General features: G+C 35.4%; 2 pseudogenes; one reads left to right on the top strand and one right to left on the bottom strand.

Annotated features, from left to right (window-relative positions):
- Positions 1-572: 572 nt before the first annotated feature.
- On the bottom strand, positions 573-2,053 carry LOC142168215 (amino acid transporter AVT1I-like; annotated as a pseudogene).
- A 13-nt stretch (positions 2,054-2,066) lies between these two features.
- LOC107773787 (arogenate dehydrogenase 2, chloroplastic-like) lies at positions 2,067-4,797 on the top strand (annotated as a pseudogene).
- The last annotated feature ends 12,625 nt before the right edge of the window (positions 4,798-17,422 follow it).

The raw sequence follows: 17,422 nt of genomic DNA, 5'->3' as shown, positions 1-17,422 counted from the left end.
TTAATGCCTAGGACTTTCAATTTCACATTTGTCTTGAAATAAGATCTTATTCTACGACATTAAATAAGATCGTCTTGAAATATTGTGATACATGGCACTAAAGATAAGACTTCATTTTTCCATTTTAAATAAATAGATAAGACTTCCTTTTTAACCGTAGAATAACTTTTTTGGGCGGAATTCCAGATTCCTGAGACTCTAAGGTCACTCTTTGTTTAAGGATTCCACCGTAACCTATATCAGAAGTATTTGTTTTTACGACCATAAAGGCTTTTGGGTTAGAAATTCCTAGGCATGGAAGGTTTGAACTAAACCTTTAATTTGGATGACTGAATGAGTTTGTTCAGGGCTCCAAGGGACAGGATTCTTCATAAGTCTTTTATATAAAATTTCACAGATTTATCTAATATTGGGAATAAAATCTACTACATAGTTAAGACTTCCTAAGAATCTCTGAAGCTGAGTCTTATCAGTAATTTCGTTAGAGAATTTAGAGGAGAACTCTATGGCTCTACAAATAGGAATTCTTGATCTCGTGAACAGGTCCATAGGGGTTAAATAAATTAACTACATTATGGACCTTTATAAGTTAAAAATTTTCCTAAATAAACTGGTATAAGCATAGGTAAAACTGCATGACCAGAATAATATAGTGTTGGAAAACTGTCCGCACGCAGATATCTCTTTACTTTAGGAAATTGCCTCTAGTCCCTCATAGAATTGCACAATGTTGGGAAAACGGCATGACCGCACTAGCAAAATGTGAACATACTCAATGCGGTTGCCAAACCGTTCCATCTCCAAAGCATACCTCTCTCCCCAAAAACCTCATCATCCATGGTACCAATCCAAAAAACTGAAGCAACTAAAATTACAGAGGCCATAACTCCGACAGACAGACACATACACTAATAACCCTAAGTTTCTTTGCCAAGTTGTTGGTAATATAATTAAACCAACTATAATGACAAAGGATTTTCTTCCATCAAGTTTAAGGCCACCAACATGGAAATTTGGAAATTGTTTATGCAAATTATCACCCTCAAATATGAGGAATTCAATTACAATCAGGTATAATTCAAGATACATAAATATTGATATTATCATTCTTTTTTTTTTCCCAAAGGCTAATTGGCCAATGTCCGGATACGTCATGATTAGTGCTGGAGCAACATTCATGCACTTTTGTAACAGAAATCCTGTATAACAACATACGGTTGCTACCGAGAAAAGAACTATTAAACTCAACCATCCTCCATGCGAGAGTGCATAGGAATGGATAGCAGTCCAACACTTATGAAATAACAACCTAGTATAATCCCACTAGTGGGATCTGGGGAGGGTTGTGTGTATGCAGACCTTACCCCTACCCTGTGGTAGAAAGGTCGTTTTCGATAGACCCTCGGCTCCCTCCCTCCGAGAACTCCCCACCTTGCTATTGGGATGACTCGAACTCACAACCTCTTGGTTGGGAGTGGAGGGTGCTCACCACTAGAACAACCCACTCTTGTCAGTCCAACACTTATAAAAGGATGTAAGAAAAAAAAAGAGTTTCAGTCTAATACACAGACAACATTGTCAAAAGGGGAAAAAAGTAATCATAGTAAAAATAAATTCCAAATATTCATACAAGAAACCAAGTACTACTTCTTTCTTAAAAATAATGGCATTAACCTGATAATGCATTTATGTCGTTGAAGCATGTTATGAAGAAAGATGTTCCACCATTAGGCTCCAGAAGTTGTGGGCGCTGATTTTGACTCTCAATCTCCCTCCATATTTGTGTTAGTTTTTCTACTTGATATTACTCTCAATTCTCTATGGACAATAGAAGTCTTGTCTGTAGATATTTGATACACAACATTAAAAATAGGAAGGAAGAAAGGAATACAGATGAGTGCCAAACCGATCCTATTGTTTATATAGGCAAAACTAGCTATATTCTTTTGTCTACGTCCTTACTTACTTTTAAGGTATATACTGTGTTTGGAAAAACTAGCTCACTTATTTTCAACCTCACTTACTTTAAGATTCACACACACAAACTAGCCATTGATCCATAAGTGATGGTACTTAGAATAAAGCACAAGAGTAAAATCTGTTCACAGGAAAAGGAAAAGGGGATTGTAGCAAACTGTTAATTAAAGTTGGATGAATTATCTTTATATGTAGTGAGATAGGAGCGTCTCAACAAAACGTGTAGCCTAGATAAACCTTAATAAAATATTTTAAGTAAATTTAATAAAATTAGCTTCTGTGTGCATCGCCCGTGCATCCCGTGCATCGCCCCTGCATCACGTATTATCAAACTATACCATCATTCTTCTAAAAGTGCATAGGATATCGATAGTATTCCAACACCTAAACACATTGGTGAGGAGTAGTGAAAGTTTAATTTCACACGTGTGCTCCCACATCAGTAAGTTAATTTGCAGCACATGAAGTGTTGTCTAATTTGCAGCACATGGCTTGTTGTGTACCTGCCAGTCAACTAGGAGTAAGGATATATTGGACGACAAAAATGGTACGACGATAAACCATTGTTATTACATTCAGGCAGAATGTGGGAAAAACAATGTTGCATTTGAGGTCGTCTTTTCAATCCAAGCCGACAATACAAAATTAAATTTTTCCCCATATCCCTACCTCCAATTTGTTTCTTACTCGCTTTCCTAATACCTGCCGGCACTCCTTTCTCTCTTCACCATCCTAAGTCAGCCACCAATGCCGTCGTTGCATTAACATCACTGTAGTTGACGCTGTACAACCATTTGATTGCACGAGACTCAAAATTGCCATAGTTGGCTTTTGCAACTTTGGTCCGTTTCTTGCTAAAACTTTTATTCGTCAAGGCCACTGTGTATTTGCTTACTTGCGCACTGATTACTCACACATTGCAGATTCTCTGGGTGTTTTCTTTTTTCAAAATTCACATGACCTTTTGACCCTGATATTGTTATACTTTGTACTTCTATTATTTCTACTTGATCATGTCCTAAGATCACCGTCATTTCAAACGCTTAAGAGCAACACACTATTTGTTGATGTTTTATCCGTTAAGGAATTCCCCAAGAACCTTTTGCTTCAACACACTACTTGATCATGTCCTAGGATATCGATAGTATTCCAACACCTAAACACATTGGTGAGGAGTAGTGAAAGTTTAATTTCACACGTGTGCTCCCACATCAGTAAGTTAATTTGCAGCACATGAAGTGTTGTCTAATTTGCAGCACATGGCTTGTTGTGTACCTGCCAGTCAACTAGGAGTAAGGATATATTGGACGACAAAAATGGTACGACGATAAACCATTGTTATTACATTCAGGCAGAATGTGGGAAAAACAATGTTGCATTTGAGGTCGTCTTTTCAATCCAAGCCGACAATACAAAATTAAATTTTTCCCCATATCCCTACCTCCAATTTGTTTCTTACTCGCTTTCCTAATACCTGCCGGCACTCCTTTCTCTCTTCACCATCCTAAGTCAGCCACCAATGCCGTCGTTGCATTAACATCACTGTAGTTGACGCTGTACAACCATTTGATTGCACGAGACTCAAAATTGCCATAGTTGGCTTTTGCAACTTTGGTCCGTTTCTTGCTAAAACTTTTATTCGTCAAGGCCACTGTGTATTTGCTTACTTGCGCACTGATTACTCACACATTGCAGATTCTCTGGGTGTTTTCTTTTTTCAAAATTCACATGACCTTTTGACCCTGATATTGTTATACTTTGTACTTCTATTATTTCTACTTGATCATGTCCTAAGATCACCGTCATTTCAAACGCTTAAGAGCAACACACTATTTGTTGATGTTTTATCCGTTAAGGAATTCCCCAAGAACCTTTTGCTTCAAGTTCTGCCGAGCCGTTTTTATATCCTCTGTACTGATCCCATGTTTGGACCTAAAAGTGGCAAACATGGTTGGAAAGACTTACCCTATGTATTTGATATAGTCCATGTTGGCGAAGGCAATTCAAGCAAGGGTCCATATGTTTCTTGATATATTTGAGAGAGAAGGTTGTCAAATGGTTCCAATGTCGTGTGCTGAACATGATAGGCATGTTGTGCATTCATAGTTTGTCACACATACAGTTGGGAGGGTATTGGAAAAGTTGGAGTTGGAGACAACTCCTATCAATACTAAAAGCTACGAAACCTTGCTGAAATTGGTGGAGAGTACAACCGGTGATAGCTTGGACACCTTTACCATGGTCTATTTATGTACAACAAGCATGCACTGGAGCAGCTGGAAAGGTTTGGTTTGGCTGTTGAGGCTCTGAGGAAGGAGTTATGTAATTATCCCAGAAGAACTACCCTAAATTGTGAGGAAGAAGATGAAGCTGTGAGAAGAGAGACAATCTCTGATTATATTATATATATTTTCTTTTTGATTAAAAGCTCAGGAAGAATGAATGTACGTACATATATGAGTACAAAGCCAATATCTATACACAGTGACTAACTAACATTGGGAAATGTTGATCACTTAATTAACTAACTTAAACTCACTTAATTAACTAACTTAAACTCACTTAATTAACCACCAACGGCTATCGTGTGAACTGACTTATGTACGAGTGGTGATATGGCTAGAACTTTATTTTACTACAATTTTGATGAGAACAAATAATTATGTTGATCCGTGATTATGTTTGAGACTAGTAATTTGCTGATACATTGCAACAGACACAGTTTTAGTTCCATTTTGATTATTATTATTATTTTATTTTTATTTTTTAAATGGTTCATTAAAAACGTTAGCAATTTATCTGATGGAAGATAGCTGAGGAAGCAGGCATTTCAGTAATTCTCTTGATATCTTTTGGCGAATGCCTTCTGACATTATAAGGTTTGGCATAACTAACATTCTGTCTTCTGCACAGTCAGAGGTTTTACTTCACTTCCCATATCTGATGCAAACAATTATTGAAGGTGCAAGTTGATGCAAACAATATATATATATATATATATATATATATATATATATATATATATATATATATAATCCACATATAATATGTGCATAACCAAGTTTGGAAAAGACTTACTCCTTATAATGATTGATACATGCGTTATCTCATGAAATAATTTGTAATATGATACTACGAAAAACGAGTATATCTATTAGCTGGTGCAGAGGCGGAGTTAGGATTTGAAGTTTGTGGATTCTGAACTTGACACCGAACCCATAGCACGTTTTAGTTACTGGGTTCGCAATTATACATTAATACAAATACAGGGTCTATACAAAAGCTAGTAAGTTCGTCTGAACCCGTAAAGAATACCCTTCCTCCGCCCCAGAGTTGGTTTTAGGATTAGTTAAATTGCAATTTATCGTATCTTATTGCTCCAAACCTTCTGTATATTTCTTTTAGGATAAATAAGATGCTGATGTTAGTGCAATTTATTCACACTAGTTTCTGACTCATATTAATTAGTACAAACTTTTTAAAAATTATATAAATATTATTAAAACATATGTGAGATATAAAATAAAATGTAAAGGGAAAAAGTGCAAGCTAAAAATGATGAAAGATGATCACGTTTAGCAATCTGGTGGTTGAACTCGAAAAGATTAATAGGATATCCTCGGAACATGAAAAGGTGAACAACGATTCAATTAGATATATAAGCTTGTCTCTTATGGTTTTCATGCATAATGTAATAAAAGAAGAAAAAAAGTAGCGCAACACGAGAGACTTCAATCTGGAGCCAATGGATCCAGTTTACCTTTTCTTTCCCCTTTTCTTTCTTGCCTATTTATCTTTTTTTATTTGTAATCTTTTTCTCAAAAAATTTAAATATGTTTATAACATTTCTTATGTACTTATATTAAATATTAATTTAGATTTTGGTACACACTGTAAACTACATTTTTCCTTTACTACCATGAAGAAGAGGAAAAAGGGGTATGCCCATGGATCAACATGCCAAGGATTTTCAAACTTTCTAATATACAATGAAACAATTTGTAGGAGTACTTTTTTTATTTATACTTTTGGAATAATGTATGTCAAAGTTGGACTTCCAAGCGGGGATTCGAATTAGTCGGATTTTAAATCAAATACCGAACACCATTCGAATTCAGAACAATGAAATGATGAATGCCTCAAAACAATCAACGTGCTATTTCCGTTGAATAAAAAAAGAGTATTCTCATGATAAGCCCAAATTAAAAAACATAGGAAAAAAAATCGTTACCAACATTTTCGACAAGAAAGATAATCAAAATTGAAAATCAGATGTGCCACATCGAATGAAATTCAGGTAACTTGATTGTCACAATTTCATTCAATGTAAAAGAAAAGCAAACGGATAGCAGATATTAACAAAACATCAAGATTAGGTGAAGCAACCAAAAATACTAATGCATAACCTTCTTTAGCTACCTTGTATCTCAATATTGGCACATTGAAGAAGTCTTGTATGCTGAGTTTCCTAAGACTATAAGAGACACTAACATTTGAAGTATGAGGAGCGATAGAAGAGGACTCTGAAAGAATGTGGGAGTCCTTTCGTTTTGGCAACACATATTTTTTATTGCATCATTGAATATATCAATGAATAATTACTATTCAAGTACAATCAGATGAATTCGGTCTTTATAGAACCAATTATGCAACTCTTTAAATTCTTTGTTAATGCATTGGTTTGTAACGGGGTGATATTTGAAGGGTATAAAAGTTCATCACCATTATTAGGACATTTTGGTCTTGATTAGAATGTGTATTTCCATCTTTGTACTAAATTATTATTGGAGTAGTATTTGCAGCTTGAAGGGTAGAAGAGTCATTCAGCTTTTAATGGGTAATTCGGTAATTCAATTCTTCACTTTGGATATCATACTTATAATATAGTATGATACTATGATCATATATGCACACACAAAAATTGACAAGAAAACCTTATAGAAAAGATAATATATAACGGTTATTATGAATTATCTTACTTTTTTGTACTTCTGATTGATGTTCGTTTCTAAACAAAGAGTAAATTTTATGGGTGGTCATTCAACTTTGTGTTAATTACACAAAAGTCACTTTTCTTCTTTTTGTTACGTAAAAATCATTCAACTTTGTGTTCATTACCCAAAAGTCACTTTTCTTTCTTTTGTCACACAAAAATTATTTTACTTTTCTCTATTTATCACAAAAGTTACCTTGGCCAGATTTTATAATACTTTTGCTTGAAAAGTCTATTATGTCCTCAACATTATAAATCCTCTCATTTATGAAATACCTCTATATTATATACTATATAATTTTTTTTTACCTAGGTATTTTACTTATAATTAAAATAACTTTAAATTATTTTATTTATTATTTTTATAATATATCATTATTTTTTACGACACTCAATTTGTTTAATCATATTCAAACATGAACATATTTTAAATATAAAAATAATTAAAAAAATATTTATTTTTAAATATTTATTTAAAATGATAAATGATAGTTTTTTTATAGTCAATAAAAAATTAAAAAAAGTTTCAAAGATATTTGTGCTTAATATTAAGTTTTTTAAAGCTTGATCTGTTAATATTATTTATTTGAAAGTATTAATCGGATGTGTCATTTTGTTAAATGTGGATATTTTATTTATTAAATTAATGGGTATGGCTTGGCTGATAAATCAATGAGCTTTGACTTTTTAATTTTTATTACATATTTTATTAAGCATGATTAAGAACATGGACTTGAGATTTGTTCAAGATAATGTTACTGACAAATTTAATAATGCTAGTTATATATCTTGAAAATTAATATTAAGAAAAAAAATAAATGTACGAATATATTATAAAAATAATAAATAAATTAGGTTATTTTAATTATAAGTAAAATACATGGGTAAAAGTATACTATATACCATACAATATATAAGGTATTACATAAATGGGAGAATTTATAATGTCAAGGGCATAACAGACTTTTCAGATGAAAGATTTGTAAAATCTGGTCAAAGTGATTATTGTGATAAGTGATAACTAGAGCATAGTAAAATGATTTTTGTGATACAAAAGAAAGAAAAAGTGACTTTTGGGTAATTAACACAAAGTTGAATGACTTTTACGTAACAAAAGAAAAAAAAATGATTTTTGGATAATGAACACAAAATTGAATGACCACCCATAAAATTTACTCCATTTTCTCATTGTTACTAAAAGTTCTATTATAATATACAAAGTTGAATTAGAAGAAACCATCTATAATTGTGATTGATTTCTAATGTGTTGGACCATCAATTATGAGCCTGACTCTTTCGACTTTGTTCTTGCAAATGTGATATTTTCTATCTCTTGGCCGAAGTTTCACACAAATGGTACTTATTGATCTATCTCTTCTTTTCCCGCTTTGCTAATCTTCCCCTCTAACGCGAGTCGAGCGAAGATAAAAGAGTTTGACACCTGAAAACCCCGAAACAAAACCCGTATTCTTCCTAAATCCCCTATTCTTAGCATGACGGATATTGAATATGTATTAAAAATCTTACTACTCGGGATAGTAAATAAGAAAGTTTCATCCCAAAAAGCGTACTTATTGATTCAATTCATTCAAGTTAATGGGTTTTTACAAAATAATACAAATCATATTTTTTATTCTGGTAGCTTTCCGTTAGGTGGAGGGTGTTTTAAAAAGTTTGATTAACTAGTAAGGGTAGATATGACCCAATAGTATAACGAAGTGTAGATGTAAACAATATACCAAAGTAGTGGGGTAATTTTGGCCCTTTTCCTGAAAACAATTGATGATAAACTTTACGAAAAAGCACTTACTATTATGCCATGGGCTCCACGATAATAGCTGCTAGTGATGGTCCTAAACCGTTCTTGTCCAGATGTATCCCACTATATGGTGCCAAAATATAAAAAACACCAGGATCTTTATTCCAGTTAACATGAGCAATTACATGTATTAAGAACGTGATGGTAGAATAAGATCACAGAAGACTATATAAATGAAGAAGCTCATCAACTAAAATGGTATTTACTTACAAAATCAACTCCAATAGTGCTTATGTAACTTTCCAGGTATGTGTCGTCCTGATGGCAATACAAGACAAACAGTCGATGCCATTTGCAGAAGATAACTTTAGCCACATTAAACTATATTCTGATAAATTTCAGTGCAAGGTGAGAATATCCAAGAACAAAATTTAAAAATCTCTAACAATGAAGCTCCATAAGCAGAGCAAGATGCATCATCAATTATTCAGAGATTTACATTGCAAACATGAAGTAGAAAAGTGTATCAAATTAGTGCTTAGGAAGAAGGGACAAAGTTGATGCCAGAAGTAGTTTACCAAAGTAAACAAGAATGATCTCAACACGCAAGATTGATTAAGGTGAACGCCTAAAGACTAGAACAACTCCATGAGTTTTAAGGAGATTCTAGGTTATAACTTTGGTGGCTATCTTCATATCTTACCTTCTAAAAAAGATATTGGTGACTATCTTCAGTGTTCAAAAGGTTTTAGTCAATAAAGAGAGACCCAGGAACAGTGCAAAAATGGAACATTGCTGGTGGGAGAGCATCTCGCATTTTCCACCCATTCAACTAAACACGATGAACCGAAAAGGAGAAAGAAGAAGAAAAATATCTCTAAAATAACTGGCAAACAAAATGAAGTAAGAACAGAAACTGCCCATTTTTTACAGACCTTTCTATCTTTTAAAATTCCCATAAAGAGCAACAGTAGTGATTAATATGATTTTAGGCAATGAATTGCATTGTTCAAAGTCATATTTCAAAGTTACTTCATTTTACTCTATATTATATTCTTCAGTGGCACCTTTCTCTGTAGGCATAGCCCGTGCTTAGGCAATACTTTCACGAGACACCCTAAAACCATACTTACCATATAAAGGGCAGCCCGATGCACTAAACTCCCGTTATGCGGAGGGTTCCACGTAAGGGCCGGACCACATTGGGTCTTATGTGTGCAGCCTTACCTTGCATTTTGGTAAACATTTGTTACCATAGAAATGATATTAAATAAAACGCAGTGTTCCTAATCAGAAAAGAGAAATTGTTTTGTTAACCAAACATCATCAAATTGGTGCAAAGGAATGATATGATCCCATATGGTAGTAAGCCTGGATATTTTAATATCAAGAAGGCTGTTCCTCTTATCATGGTCATCGTTCACATTCTCATGTTTTAACTTGAATGAAAAACCACTCTGTTGATCAAAATGGTTTTCTTCACAGCTTTCTAGTTTACAACATTTAACACATGAGGCAAATGCCATAGCCAATAATTTGCAGTTGAACTACTGATTCATAATATCTTCTTCATCATGGTTTTACTATTGGTATCTATGATCCTAGATATGAAAATTAGGTGTGCCCAAGAGTATGGTTTAATGATCAACGAAGTGAGTGCAAATCTTAGAAACCAGGGTTCAATCCAGCAAAGACGAAGCGCTAGGTGATTTCTTCCCATCCGCTCAAGCATTAATGGATAAAGTTACCCGGTACCTTTGTTGGTGGAAAGTAACAGGTACTCTAAGGAATAGATGTGGTGTGTACAAACTGGCACAAACACTATCGTTATAAAAAAAAAATATATGGAAATTAGATGAACTAGTCAGGATTTTCACTGAGATGCAACGAATTTATTCCTTCCAGGTTTGAAAGTATTGGTCGTCGGAAGATAGAATAATAGCAGCTCAATTACAGTTATTGATTAGCTTTCCAAGTCAAAAAGCAAATCAATATGAAACTGTTTTTGAATAACAGAATAAGGAAGATCAGCAAGAAACTCACTAAAGCAAAAGAATGGGGAAGTGCCAAGTGCTAAAGCAATAGTGTTAGTCAATAGCTCATCGGTGTTGTAAAAGGCTCGGCTAAGGCGTGCTTAAGCGTTAAAAGCTTAGTGTAAGTTGACCGCTTCTCCTTGGTTAAGTGACTCCAAGCAGGGGCAGAGGTAGTACAGTACTTACATGTTCGGACGAACCCAGTAGTTTTTGCTGAAACCTTATATTTGTATTAGAAAATCCATTAAATAAATTAAAATATTTAATTGCGAACCCAGTAACTATAACGAGTTAGGGTTATTGATAAGATCAGAACCCTTAACTTTCAAATCCTGGCTCCGCAAATTGTAGTTTTTCCAATTACTTTAACAATATAATTGTTGTTTCTTATCATAATTATCTTTTCTTGTATTACAGCAAATTTTGTAATTTCTTTTATTTTTTCCTTTATGCCTTTCTTCGCGAAGATACACGTTTTAATGAGCTTTGTGCTAGAAGTCCCACCAGATTTTGGCAATTGTATATGCTTTTTGGCATTGACACCGCTGTAGCTCATACATAACTGATAAAAGCTCACGAGGAATGGAACGGGCATGCATATTGCCAACATGCTCCCTATGACTTCAGTCATCCATTTGTTTTCTTAACAGAAGATATCAGCATTTATGTTTTACAAAGCAAGAAAAAGAGATACTACAGTCGTACAACTAATTTCATGATAGAAAAACTTACGGCAAACCTCAGAAGAAGACATGATTTCCCAACGCCAGAATCACCAATGAGCAAAAGCTTAAAGAGGTAGTCACTGCACCGAAAGAACAACAAATACAATCATCATATAATTTATTAGCTTGCTAGCTGTTGAAAGTATGGCTCTCTATAGTACAGTACGCTATGTGTTGTGATTAGCTTTTCATTTTAATCCTATTACTCCTTAAACAACATATTTACACTGCTATAGCATTTGTATGGTTATAGTGACTACTAAGATAACTGGGATTATAGAAAGAGAGCATTTATGGATTTTATCCCATTTGATAGGCTACACCTCAATCCCACACTAGCCGCAGATGGGTATAGGCATCCTCAATATCCATTCCTATCTTATGCTATCATGTTTAATCATGCAAAGTTAACACGTATAAATAACACCCAAGCAAATCATGCACTAACTCTGGCATATGTTAAATTTGCGTCAGGGCTTAACAGAATCTAGTTCATTCCCACTCTTCCCTGGAGTGCACCTGATGCAGTTTAAGACTATGTTAGGTGAAAAATCATCCAAGTTTTCTAGAACGAAGCTTTGCTTAAATAGGATCAAGAACTAAGATCGAACTGGTTTCCACTTGAACGACTTTACCCTCTTCCCCAAAGACAACAACTTCAGAATCATTATTTATCCAAAACAATATCATTGAAACAATTTCAGCCAATTTCGGGGTAAGAATCAAAATCTACGACTCTGCCTAACAAAGTCTCGAAACATCGAGCTATCGAGAAGCAATACAGAAAGTAAGTTATTTAGGATAAGTAGGAGCAAGATAGAGTACATGCACCACAAGTTTAGGCGGCGAGATAGGAATAAAGTTAAGTGAAATTGGACGGAATTTCAGTACCTAAATGTAGATAATTTAGATATATATAGGCTTTATATTCCAGAAGAATGGAATGATAGTTGAAGATGTTATGCATAGGATAAAAGTAGAATGGTAGAAATGGATGAGTGCCACAGGGGTGTCATGTGATAGGAAAGTACCTATCAATGTGAAAGGCAAGTTTTATAGAATGCTTGTAAGGCCAGCAATGTTGTATCTATGTGAATGTAGAGCATCTAAATCGCAACATATCCACAAGATGAGTGTCGTGGAGATGCGAATATTAAGATAGATGTGTGATCGTACAGAATTAAATAAGATCAAAAATGATCACATCCATCAAAAGGTGCAAGTAGAAACATATAAATGATAAAATGAAAATTTGTTGCTTGAGATGGTTTTGCCACGTGTTACATAGGCATCAAGATGCACCGGTTCTCAGATGTAAATATATGATGAGTGAAGAGGTTAAAAGAGGAAGAGATAGACCTCAAATCACATGGAAAGAAGTTATCTCAAAAAATCTATAATATTATATCTAAGCATCAAGCAAAAGATAGAAAACAATGAAAGTTGAGGTGATGCCAACTAGAAGACTTAGTATATTAGAGATATACCACTAGAGTATATTAGAGAGTTCCAAAATCTTTAAGGATGATGTATTAGAACATTATGGACCCAAATAGAGCATTTATGATCTTCATGACTCATACAACCAGGGGCAATCTACGTTGCAATATATGGCTTTTAACCAGAACTCTATATATATTAAGAAATTTACTAAATATTTATAAATATTTGTTTGTGAACCCAATCATTAATGTACATTAAACAAAGTTGTTCGGACACGAGTGCAGGTGTCCGACACGGGTGCGGATCTAGAGGTCGGATCCTTTGAGATGTAAATTCTAAGATTCGAGAATACGGATCCTAGTATGAAGTTATGAATACAGTTATGGGATCCGGATAAAAATAATTCAAAAAAATAAAAATATAAAAGTAACTCTAAATTATGAGAAATTTTGTGGAATACTTATGTATAACTTGTTAAGTATGGAGTTCTTTTTTATTCTCAAGTTGTAGATAAGTAAAAAAGTGATTACCTAGATAAGGTATTCTATTTTCTTCAAATTCACACTAGTTTTGGTTCTAATTTCAGGAATCAAATTTTATTTCGTCTCGAATTTTTCCGTCCGTCGTGGTCAAAGTTTCCAAAATCGTTTGACCAAATTCGATACGAATCCCATACCCGCACCCACACAAGTGTCATGTCGACACGGATATGGCACCTAAACTGCCGTGTCAGAGCAACTTAGATATTAACTTGAAGCCGCAGTAAGAACTCATACCGCCAAACCCAACACGCTTGGGATTCATATGGCGTATACCTATGAAAGGTACATGAGCTATCTAAGAGAACCTCTAGTTTTTTATATTACAGTGTTCAACTATCATCTTTTGTGCACCAAAAATCAAGGAGGGATTTGGTTGAGGCATATTACGATAGGCGTATTAGCAGCTAATTGTGATTTTAATGAATTAGGGTTCACAGGTAACTTCGCTATTATAAGATATATAACGATGCTATCTCAAATCAAGCACAAAATCCATGGCTCGAAATTTAATGTTAAATGATAACTAAACATAATGAAATTTATTCAATGCTTCAACAATGATACAATATTAAAAGCACGAGGAGAAGGAAGAGGGCAAATGGTAATGATGTGTGGCTATAATTTCATAGTTTCGTACATTATGTGCCTTGCATTTTACATGCTTTAATGATAAATTATACTTTATTTGCGCATAATGGAGTCTATTTTATGTGTAGGTGAATTGGGGATAAAAGTAAAGCAAAACGGATACTTAACCGTCGAAGGTGTGCTCGAGAACAATAAAAAGGAGAGACCTGGTGAGGCCAGCCAAAGGCCAGGCTGGACCAAGCTTTAGCCTGGCAAGGCCAGCCTAAGGCCAGGCTGAACCAGGCTTTAGCCTGGCGAGGCCAGCCAAATTCCAGGCGTTAGGCTGGTGACACCAGGCCTGAGGCCAGGTCCAATCCGAGTTTTGAAGACTTAATTCATTCCGGGTTTGACTAGGACTCAGCCCACACGTTTAGGGTTTCTTCTACACATATAAATAGACCTAAAACACCACTTGGAAGGACATTTTTTTTTGGCAGCTAGAGGCAAGAAGAGCTCGTGGAATCACTCCTTGGAGTTAGAATCATCATTTTTACATCTTTTCATCTTTACTCTCTATTGTAATTATGCAAAATATTTGGGATATTGTTATTATGACTATGAGTAGCTAACTTCCTAATCTAGGGTTTTGATGGAACCTATTGAAGGATGATTTTCTTGTTATGTTAATATAAATTTGCCGTAGTATTTTCTCTATTTGTTCAACTATATTATTCTTGTGGTTGATTGAAGGGCCTTCAATTAGCTGTGCCTATTTAGTATGTGTTACTCGGGAGAGAGTGCATATTTAGATAGTTGTTGAACAACATCACTCCTAAACGTATATGAGGGATCAATACGGAGGTTTAAAGGTGGGTTTAGGGATAACGAAACCTCGATGCGATCTGAGTGAGCTGTGCTTAATGCTAGCTAGTGTAATTCGGGAGAATATATCTAGTAATTGTGGTAATTACTCGGGAGAGAGTTACGACAGTTAGAGTGCTCATGATCGGTAGAGAAGACTTAGGCAAATTTGCAGAAAACGTAGCGAAAAAGATTCCGACAATAGAGGAAATCACAACCTTAGATCATTCCAATTCTTGTTTATAACCTGTTCGTAGTTAGTCGTTAATTATTATATTTTAATTACGTAATATTTAGTTAGTAAAAACCAATCTGTTACTTAAATCTTTCTGAAGATTGATTGTGTGAATTTGTGCGAGTCTAGTAGCTGTATTTGATAGGTTAATTCCTTGTGGGATTCGACTCTGGACTTATTAGCCGGAATATATTTGCAACGACCACTTAGTCCTTTTTATAAGGCATAGTTGGGCGTGATCAAATTTTGGCGCCGTTGCCGGGGAGTTAACGGTATTAATTACAGCTAAATGAAGTACTAGAATTTTTAGTGTTGTCAATTTTTCCCATTCTAAACCAAATACATTGAAATTTTAACGTTTGTAGTCTTGGGTGTTACAGGTGCATGCCTAGGAATTCCTCAAGAACTGGTGAATTGCTTAAAGCGATATCAGATCCTGAGAAAGTTTTCAAGGCACTAAATCGTGCAAACAAGAGAAGCAAACAACAACGAAACTCGAGAGAATAAATCGAACCAAACATGGCTGATGGAATAGAAAATCCAATAAACAACAGAAACAATGAGAATGAACCAAACATTCGGGGTGTGGTGCCTCTTGTACCAGAAACAGCATTATATGATTGGGCATAACCCATCGCCGACAATCTGGCAACCGCAATTGCAGTCCCTCAGATACAAGCAGAATCATTCCAAATCAAAAATAATATGCTATATTTGTTGCAGAATAAGGGACTGTTCTCTGGGTCACACATTGAAGATCCTCAGCAGCACCTGAAGAATTTCATGTCAATATGTTTAATGCAAAGGCAACCCAACGTAACACCGGACGCAATAAAGCTTTTGTTGTTCCCATTCCCGCTGACAGGAGAAGCTCAGACTTGGCTTAATTCACTCCCCATAAATTTCATCACTACTTGGGAGGAATTAGTCAAGCAATTTTTGAACAAATTCTACCCACCAAATAAAACTGCCCAACAGATTGATGATATATTGAGCTACAGGCAGAGACCAACAGAATCACTACAAGAAACATGGGAGAGATTCAAGGGCATGTTGGTTAAGTGTCCACATCACGGTATCCCAGATCAGATGTTGGGACAGAGATTCTACATGGGACTGGCTGACAGCTTAAAGGCCAATGTTGATGCTTCAGCGGTGGAGCATTTCTGAGTAAAACATTCCCAGAATGCAAGATCCTACTTGATAAGATGGCATAAAACTCAGGATGGATGTCTAGAGCTTCCACGATCACTCCGGTAGTTCACTCAGTGGCGTTGGATCCAAACTACTCCATAGCTAAGAATGTGGCCACCCTAATGACACAAATGAGTATCCTCACCAAAAAGATTGATGAATCAGGCCAGAAGCAGCAGGTTCACATAGTTGACACAACTAATGGGGGCTTATGTACACCATGCATTAACCAACCATATGTTTGCTCGTGGAGTGCGGAAGGTGACAACCAGCAATATCTTGAAGATATGAATTATGTAGCCAACTATAGGGGACAGAGGCAAGGTGGTTTGAATTGGGGTCAACATAATCACCAATATAGACCAGCGCAGCAGCAGTACAACAACAATGCTGGAGCTATGCGACCAATGGGTCAAGTTGCGCCTTACCAAAGGCAACAAGACTACATCCAGCAAAATCAGCAGCTGACTTATCAACAACCTCAACAACAACAGATTATGAGACCAGAGGATGGGTTTACTAAACTTGAGGGAATGCTGCAACAATTGATTGGGTCCACGGGAAAATGCAACAGAGGGTAGACTCGCATGAATCAGCAATAAAGGGTATTAATATTCAATTAGAACAGATTTCTATGGCCCTAAACAATCGTCCCCAAGGGGCGTTACCTGCAGATACACAAGTCAATCCAAAAGAACAGGGCCCGAAACAGATTATGGCAGTGAGTCTACGAAATGGTAGAGACCTAGATCTGGAGCAAGAGATGGCTCGCGAAAGTCGGCCTACTGAAACACTTGTGCCTGTACCCATCGAGATAGATGACTCAACAGGGTTAACAGAGGTGATGGTACAACATGCGCCAGCCGAAACAAGCAAGGAAAAAGAAGTCGTGAAGGAAACTGAGTTAGAGCAAGAGAAGGCAGCAGAAACAGTGCCAGAGCAGCTTTAAAATCAAATCACATTAAAGAAGTGGCCTCCAGCACCCTTCCCCTAAAGATTGGCCAAATATCAAAAAGATGAGTAATATAAGAAATTCTTGGAGATGTTGAAGCAAATTTAGGTAAACATTCCATTGATTGATGCCTTAAAGGAA

This window comes from Nicotiana tabacum, chromosome 13 (genome assembly GCF_000715075.1).
Source record: "Nicotiana tabacum cultivar K326 chromosome 13, ASM71507v2, whole genome shotgun sequence".
NCBI lineage: Eukaryota > Viridiplantae > Streptophyta > Magnoliopsida > Solanales > Solanaceae > Nicotiana > Nicotiana tabacum.
Note: the sequence above shows the minus strand (reverse complement) of the source record. Positions and strands in the feature narration are given on the sequence as shown.